Here is a 9,504-nt window from a genome sequence, read left to right on the forward strand (position 1 = left end):
TTAATATGTGCCTAAGTTATAATTTGTTAGAATGAATTCAATTCCAATGATTCAAACGGGGCCTTAGATAATGTGCGGACGTCTAGATTAAACAACTTCCAATATGGCTGTATATGGAATATATTTGAATTCAATTCCAGCAGAAGGAAAACCTCAATTGTTCATTGCATTTTGACCAATAGAATGGGCAAGGTCCAACCTTATCGAAATTTGGTCAATACATATACAAGGAAAATGGAAGGTCTTGTTCACCCATAGTAAGTCTGACTAGCAAACAAGACGATGCAGACCTCAAATTAGGTCCAGGATGTAACCTTCAGTCCTCTACTTATCAGCGTGGTACAATGTCTATCTTGTTCACCACATGCCTTTGAATGGCAGAGGCACCAGCGATGGTCTGACGTTCTTCTTCTCCAGGCCAGTGTGGTTCCTCGACAACTATATCCTCTGGCATCACCCTGATACAAGAAATCATCGGGAATCAGTGTCTAAGAACTTGTCATGCAAACATTGGATAACCATATGAGGAATGAGGGTTGTATTCACACACATGTTCACCCATTCACCGAATGCCCCATTCTTGTAGTACAATTTGTCCATACAGAAAGCAATTACATATTTAGATGTACATAGCACTCACTCTGTTATAAGGAAGGTTTGAGGCAATACTAGAACTCTAAGAAAGTTATTTGCAGTGGTATTTCAGGTGTATATAACATCCATTTAATTAAATAGAGCATACAGTACTTTGTGGATTCTGCAACTGGCACAAGCCACTGGAGTATTCTGTCCATCTCAGCTCTGACCTCCGCTACGTTCATCGTCTACAAGCCATTACCAAGATCAGAATGAGGAAAATAGTAGAAGGGCGGGCCTGGTGCAAGCGGTAGAGTCTTACCGCCTGTGACCGAAAGGTTCCGGGTTCGAATCACGGTCTCCTCGCATTGCACAGGCGAAGGTAAGGCTTGCCACTGACATCCTTCCCCAGACCCCGCATAGAGCGGGAGCTCTATGCACTGGATACGCCCTTTTAGAATGAGGGAAACAGTATAATTGATAGATATGTTCAGATGTTATGATGGCAGATAAAGAGTGGTTACTCTCTCTCTATGACTACACTCTCGCAACTTTGATTTGATGCATGGAGGCAGTGCCTGGTACAGTGCATCCCTAGCTTTGTAAGAAACAACCTCAGGTGAAGTCAATACCTGAAAATGACCAAGTCATTAAGACATCAGAGAGAATCTAAATCCAGGAAAGTTCTCGGACAATGTTGGAAAATTGCTTCTGCTTTCCAACATGTTCTTGAGTGACCCTATTTTCTGAAATAATTTTTCTACCATTCTGTTTTTTGTCATGGCCACCACCAGGAAAATGGCCAGGTGGCATCAGTTTTGTTGGAGATGAGGTCTAGATCAAAGATGTGAGGGATGGACACAAGAGAACTAGATTGATTGTTTCTTGCTTTCCTTTAATTGATGCATCTCCTCTCCTATTATATAGAGTTTTACTTGACTCCTAAGGAATAGATCTAATCTACTATTAACAAACCTAATCTTATCCCTAACTAACCTAAGCTCGAGAGAGGAGGCGCTACTGAAACGGCTCTGCTACAGTGCCAAACCAGCCAAAGGATGAAAGGAGCCCAGTTGGCTGCCCATAGCAGTTTTCTTAAGGTTAAGGGTTCTTTTCAGTTTCAAAATGACCCAAATGTACCCCCTCCACAGATTTATATAGGGTATGAAGCATTTTAGGATTCAAACTTCATAATTTTGACTAGCAATTAGTGGTAGTATCCAGGTTCAGTAAAACAAAAAGTGGCGCCACTATATTCGATTTGGAGTGCTTTCAGTGACTACTTTTTGTACTTATTAGCAATATATGGTAAACGAAAGTTGCTAGTAAAAATTTAATTTGAAGAGGCAGGCTTACAAATATTCAAAGCATAAAGTAGCAGTAGAAGCCTTAAAAAGGTACTTTGTTGAAAGGTTTGCACATATCACCCAATTATGTTACACTATTAATTATTAGCTGATATCAAAAGAACATGTGTTCATACCAATGCATTTATCTGCAGAATGACATTGGCATAATGCAATGCAAGGCCAGTAGACCCTAATGTTTGATGAAGGTTGGTCACTGGCGCTACCGATTGATCAGATTGATCTCCGTGGTTCTTCAAGAAAGCTCTTCTGATCTCAAAATTTAATACATGCACAATGTCTACAAGTTTCGCTACAATCTACAACAGAACATAGAGTTGTTAGTCCACGGCATAGATAATATAAACACTTAATCTTTACCATGCTAGATTACATCTTCCATCGCCTTGGGCCAAAGTGATTTATTTCCCAAGTTCTTAGCAACAGATCTTTGGTGCTTCAGTGAACGACGCATGGTTTGAATCATATCTGCAAACAATTCATGTATGGTTTGAAATCGTTAAAAATGGAGCCCTTTTACGGTCCATGTGAAGTACAAGGAGGTACCACCAAATTATAACTAGAAACTAGAAAATTTAGCAACTTAGTACCCAAATTGTGTTTTATCTCCCATGGTATAATTTTGTGGTATCCCATAAGGACCACTAAATCAGCCTCAAAAGTTGTATATCTGTCATCAGTATCACTAACAATGGAAGTGCCTATGTTACATTCATCCTTTTTTCTCTGTCTTTTTAGACCAAAAAAATATCCCACACAATTGGGTGGCCAGATTTTGGTATCAAGCTGCATGCACCATTCAGTTGAGCTCAAAGGCCTAATTTAATATAGAAAGACGGACAACTAACTTATCTGACATTCCACCTGACTTGAACTCAAGACCTATGGCTCTAATACCATATATATTGAGGTGCATGCACATCCAATTGGCCCAAAACACCACACACTAGGCACTGCATGAATATCATCTCTCTTTAGACAACGAGAGAAAAGTAAAGTGCAATCCAAAAATGTTTTTCTTTTATAGTATCTTGTCTTGTTACATGAAAAATGAATTCAAGTGCAAAAATACTAACTACTTTGATCACGTTTAGATCTTCCACTGCCATAATGCCGCAACGATTCATATTGGAATCCTTTTTCACACTTGTCCCACACAAGTAATTTTCCACGCAGTTCCTGAACAAAGAAAAATTAAAGAAGCAACAAAGTTTCAGTGACTTCTGATGAAAAACAAACTAGAAGATTTGTGATTGTGCAAAGAAATACAGACCGAAGTGTACTTTTGAAGCTTTGTAAGATACTCCATATTGGAAACCAATTCTTCGTTCACCACTTTTTTCAGAGTTCTCATCTCTCGATCTGCCAGACTATTCATTATCGAGAATAGCATCCACAAAACAGAAAAATGTCATCATGAGGTCCTGGAGTTAAGAACTCGATATTAACTTAAGTGGTCATAAATCATAATAGTAGGTTTTACCTGTCGAAATACATAAACAAGTTGTGCAACAAAGGATCTACACACATATTTCCAAACCGATTAACTTCTGAGTAAAATTGCCTAAACATCTGTCTGTGCAATTCAAATCAAATTCACATAAGTAAATCTTGAAAATGTACTGGTGATTACAGGCATAGTAAATCCCCATCACCGTATGTCAGCTTCAACAAGAACAACCAACTGATTGTGATCTTCGGAGATCAGACGACGGACACCTTCTGACCTAAGCACCCCTTCTTTCAGATGCTCCATGCTTTGTTTAGAGAGTATTTTCATCAGACTGGAGCTCTTGACAATTGTATTGGCAACCTCAATGACCAGAATACTTATCTTACTTCCTTTGGCAGAGGATAACAGACTGCTGATATTTGATCTATTCAATATTGTGATAGGATTCGTCATCCCTACTGAATAACCTAACGTGTCAATTTCTGTGTCCTGCAGGATGAGAACATAGATAAAATAGCTCCATGCAATATGGATTTGGTATGTAAATTTCTTTTTACATATCGATTAGGGAAGAGCTAGCGCACGTACCAATGTATGCCTATTTGTACTCCCTACTGCATTAAGCATTTGAAGTATATCCAATGCAGAAGGCCTTTTCTTCCGGTCAGAATCAACACAGTTTAGTCCTATTACAATGCATGTATTTACTTGTCGACTTTCTATTTCCAGGGGTATATACTTTGGTGCCTTTTCCATGTTGTTCCTCCAAATTTCAACCACCTAAATTTGACAGAGTAAATGTGTTAGACAAAAAAAAAAAGAGATTTGAGATCACACTACGAGAAATCTGTAAAGGCTGGCTAAGTCATCTTACGTTCTTGATGAACCGCTCAAATGATGCTTCACTACTTGGGGGATAGTCCCTAGATCCCGTCATTAGCTCTATAATTATAATGCCCAAACTGAATATATCTGACTTGGTGGATATGAATCAATTTGTTAAGTATTCTGGTGCCATGTATCCACTGCATTATAACAAGAAATGCCATCATATTTAAAATTGGATAAGAACACAGCAAATGTCTAAAGAGAATTAGCTTACCGTGTCCCCCCGCGACTTTCAGTGATTATTCGAGACTGTTGTTGGCCAAAGAGTCTTGACATACCAAAATCTGCATTTTTTGGCACCATACCATCATCAAGCAATATATTCTCAGGTCGTTTGAGGTCCAAATGAACAATATGGCATTCCGTGTGAAGGTAATGCAAACCAGAGCTAATTCCTCTAATTATCTGATATCTCATATTCCACTTGAGTCCACAAGATTCATCTGTAGATACAAGTAAATAGACAAGATATGTGAGGTCATCCAACATATGGGTTGTGGCACCACAATGGCGTGAATAACAGCATTTTGTGCACAAAATATACTAAGGAAGCATGTCAGAACACTTGCATACCCGAAAGGTGCTTATCAAGGCTCTTGTTATTTAGGTACTCAAAGCAAAGCAGCCTTTTTCGTATTTCAGCCATGACATATTTCTCGCTTACTTGAGTTGCCTCCCACCATGATTCAGCACAATAGCCTACAAGTTTTACAATAATCTTGTGCTTCAACCCAATTAGATAAATAACTTCATTCTGAAATGGACCATCTTCTAGCTGCATCTCTGAAAGCTTCTTCACAGCAATTGCCTTACCATTTTGAAGAATTCCCTGTTCAAACTCATAATTGCAATACTGACATTAGCCTTTGATTATCAGGGAAATCATTTACATATATGCCACTGAAAGGTTCCTGCATCCCTACAATGCCACTGCAATACAGATTCTCCTTATGTGCCAATATTAAAAGAAGGCCCGCCCATACCATTGCTGCCAGTTCATTTTTCTGTAATGTTATAAACCTTCCATATTGCCCAAATTGGTCCCATCTAAAGAAGAACCGTGTCCCATATGTCCGCCTTCTATCAAGTCAAGGATATATTTATTAAATCGGATCTCTATATGTCAAAATGCAGAGCAAATTAAAAATCTATTCCTGGATATGTTAGACTGGATCCAAGAATCACATATTAAGTACAGATTTTGAATTTCAGGAAGTCACTGCATCAATTCACTTGTTTTTCATTGGCCAACTATCTCAATCAGTACCTACAAATGTTTTGACCAAACGGTTTGGTAATGGGGTATGGCTCCCACATCGACCAAAGAAAGACTGAACTAGGCCATGAAGTTGGTCACAGAAAGAAAATAGACAATGAAGTGGAGGAAATCCTTGGGAGGAGGATTGGAAATGAGGTTAAGTTCACCTTGAGCGTGACGGAGAGGTGAGGGTGAGGGCATGAGGCAAGGGGTTGCAGCCATCTGCCATCACGGCACCATAACTCACACATAAAACCTCCAAAACAGAATCTCCGTTACCTGCTTTATCTATCAATATTCTTAGATATGAAAATAGTCACCAAAGACTCAATTCTAGTGAAACTCTAGGAGAAGGCGGCAGCAGCGATGGGGCAACATAGAGCACCGAGGAAAAAAGGCACCAGGGGCGCCAACAACCATAAAGAGTATCGATCGTCCGTGATTTTTTTTTTTGGGTGGATGTCTCAGTTTTTCCAGGCACAAATAAATCTGGGAGTTAGGATAACAAGACGTTGTAGTGGTGTTTTTTCTATTATATGCCAAAAAATCAAGATTAGGAGTAGATTTATCAAACTATAGGAGATGCTCTTAGTCGGTCTCCAAGCTTACGTGCTACAGTTAACCCTGTTTAGTGCAGGCTCAATACCTCCCCTCTAGGGTGGTCAGAGTTCAAGTCACTCTTTGTGGCTTCGGCCGCAGTGACCGGAGGGGAAAAAAACTCCTTCGTCTGCCTCACATCCAAAGCATAAGTCTGTGGCCACCTCATCTCACGAAGCTGCTGTGCCGCTGTGTAAGGGTGGGGTAGAGGTTTGAGGATTTTCTCAATGAGAAGATCTTCTTAAGCCGGAATACCTGAGACTGTCTAGCCACCGCGGATCGAGTTTTTTTTTTTTTACCCACGAAGATCTTTATGCAGGTTTGTAGCTCAAAGCACAGGTCCAAATGATATATTATCTAGTACATCATATTTTGTCGTACTAGGTAATGCACACAAATTGATAGGGTCCATAAAAATAAAATCTCACCTTTCCAACCTTAATTAAACCATGGAGATAACCACGTGTAAAAAATATAAGCAAATATTTGGAAAAATATTCAGCGTAAATCCTCTACTCATTGGAATCGTGAAAACATTTTAGAAAAAAACATACTTAATTGAAATTGAAATAGCATTCGCTAGATCCCTTATAGGTTTCTGGTAAGTTCTTGTTCGCATGGACGAATGGCCGCTCTCTGCTCTTGATCTTACTAAACACAATTTGCATGTGCAAGACAACCAAATACTTATACTGGTTTCTCTTGTCCTACATAAAACCTAATACAAACTCAGGCTAGTACAAGCAATCAATCATACTCTCTATCCACGTCCAATTTTGTCAAAGAAAGGAAGAAATTCAAGTGGTTAGTGTTGGATATATTATGGGCTTGGCCCATATAATATTTAATAAATCAAATAAAATTCTATGGTTCCTAACATTAAGCGTTGTATGGTTTAATACCATAAGGGATTCTAATTGAACGTTGACTCAGCTTATTTGGTTGGAAATTATCCATCTTAATTGAGAAGCTGAGAAAAGAACACAGGAGTGCCACACGCGCACGCGCTCGCCGCCGCCGCCGCCGGCCGGGCCGGGGCGTGGGCGTGGGCGTGGCCAGGTTTTGCCGCTTAATCCACATAATTACAGGAGTTTCTCTCTTTTATGGTGGAGACGAGTTGATTGCGCACCGTCTCTTCGTGTCTCCGTCTCCTGAGTTCCTCCGCTGGCCTTCTCCCTCCCCTCCGCTGGGCATAAAACAAAAGTACTCCGTTAGTCTCCTCCCCCTTCACATCCGAGAGACCACATCTCAGCCGCTCTTTGGCTTTCCCCGTACCGTACCTCTGTGCGCACGGAGCAATGGGAAAGCAGGTGCCTCCGGAACCCTCGTCCGCCTGCGAACCTTGCACGGGGTGAGCGGCGATTAGGTTTTTGGGGAGCGATTCCGTGACTGCTCGTCCACATCGTAGACGCCTTCTTCCTGGTGATCGCTCGCGCAAGGTGTCTTCTTCCTGGTGATTGTTCGTGGGACTGCACTGTGAACACCTTCCTGCATCGACTATGGTCCACGACTTCGAGCAACGCACTATGTCTAGTGCGAATAGAGCCTCCGATGCCCTCGACATGGGACCCTCCGCTGGGTACACGCTTAACTCTGTGATTATCGTACTTTGCGTACTTCCTGTATCGATCGGTATGTGTTTACACCAAAATTTGGCTGGCCTGAGAATATCATTGGCAAGGAATGACATGAGATGCATCACGTACGAAAGGTCAGGAAATATTATTTAATATATTTTGGGAGAAGCCTGACGTCCAAGACCTCTTCGCGTGAAGATAAGGGAAATGCAAGGATAGCCAGAAGATCAAGGAAAATAAACGCATCATGACGAGAGAGAATTATCAGAGAATATGCTCATGCACAGCTGATTATTATATTCGACCACGTACGGTTACAAGTTTGGAAGCGTTACGATAACGGAGATATTCATTATCCAACGAGATTAGCATCATGGCTGAAATATTTTATTATTTATACATGACGTGATCGGGATTCTTGCTGGTTTCATGTGCCTGAAATACGTCAAGAAACATATTGAAAAGGGAACACATCTCCACTCCAGGCGTATCACGTTACTTGCCTTAATCTTGATGGTGTGCATGCGTGAAGAAAAGGAAAGCTAGCTGGGATCGAGAGTTGGCTTGTACGTGCGTGAAGAAGATTAAAGGAAGCTGGACAAATAAATAAATAAATAAACGTTCGTACCAATTGGATGAGATGGCTTGCATCCGGCGTGAAGACTAGCTGCCACATGAGGCATACTGACAGCTGGAGTTGCACGTGATCAGGAAAGTATTCTGCTATTTGCTTATTTGGGCCAAGGACGCCTAGCCATATTAGTGCTGGACTTAAATATCATGCATAGCCGAATCAGTTAGGGAATATATTCGGCTTGTACGCAAAGGAACCTTCTGTGCATGTACGTACAAGAGTCCTATTCTGTATTGCCGAAGACCAGGCACCCCTATAAATATAAAGGGGTATAGCCAATTGTAAAAGAACACAATCAATCAAATACAAGTTATTTACTTTTTTCGGCTTCAGTCATCCTTTAGGAGTAGGAGTAGAGTAGATCTCGGCGAGTTCTTCAGCGAGTAGGGCTGCATCGGTCCGGCCGACCTCCGGCTTGTCTGTAAGTATCGTCATGGCTTATACTTCTGTTCGTACGGCTGCATCGATCTGGTTGATCTCCACTATGACTCGGCATAAGCTAGTTATCGACTCTTGTCTAGTTCAAGTACGGCTGCATCGATTCGGTCGACCTCCACTGCTCGAACTAGATTAAGGTTAAGTTATCGGCTCTATCTAAGGGTGGCGTCCTTCGAGTAGATTCATTAAGTTACCGATATTGCTTATTGCTTTCATTATTTATTTAATTATATCAATATCACTTTGTCCGATTGGGATTGATCTAGATCGGCTTTATATCCTGTTTAACCTATCGTTTATTAATCTAAACTGATCTAATCTGCATCTTAAATGATGAGTTATGCTTTATCAGCTGTTTTATGTCAATCTTGATCATGCATAGTATGCGGTTAAGGCATGCCGGGTCTCGAATAGATCTATCGGTTAACGAAAACTATTCCATGATCCGTTATCACGGCCTGTGTGATTCTGCCTCACACCCCACTGTTAGCACCGTAGAGCGGGGACCGTTATTTGGTGGATCTGTTCCTGGTAGGACATGACCTTAACTGTGCGCTATGCCTGAATCGGCTGTTTTAGGCGATATCGAGTGCTTTCACATATACAGTTCACGCCACGAGACCGTCGAAGTAAGGGTAGGTTGAAAGATATGTTAGCCCCATGATCTTATTATTGTATTATGGCCTGCATGATTCTGCCTCATGTCCCACTGATAT

General features: G+C 41.0%; 1 pseudogene; it reads right to left on the minus strand.

Moving 5' to 3' along the window:
* Window positions 1–267: 267 nt before the first annotated feature.
* On the minus strand, window positions 268–5,270 carry LOC136530540 (protein PSK SIMULATOR 1-like; annotated as a pseudogene).
* Between the last annotated feature and the right edge of the window lie 4,234 nt (window positions 5,271–9,504).

Source organism: Miscanthus floridulus, unplaced genomic scaffold (genome assembly GCF_019320115.1).
Source record: "Miscanthus floridulus cultivar M001 unplaced genomic scaffold, ASM1932011v1 fs_153_2_3, whole genome shotgun sequence".
In the NCBI taxonomy this organism is placed as follows: Eukaryota; Viridiplantae; Streptophyta; class Magnoliopsida; order Poales; family Poaceae; genus Miscanthus; species Miscanthus floridulus.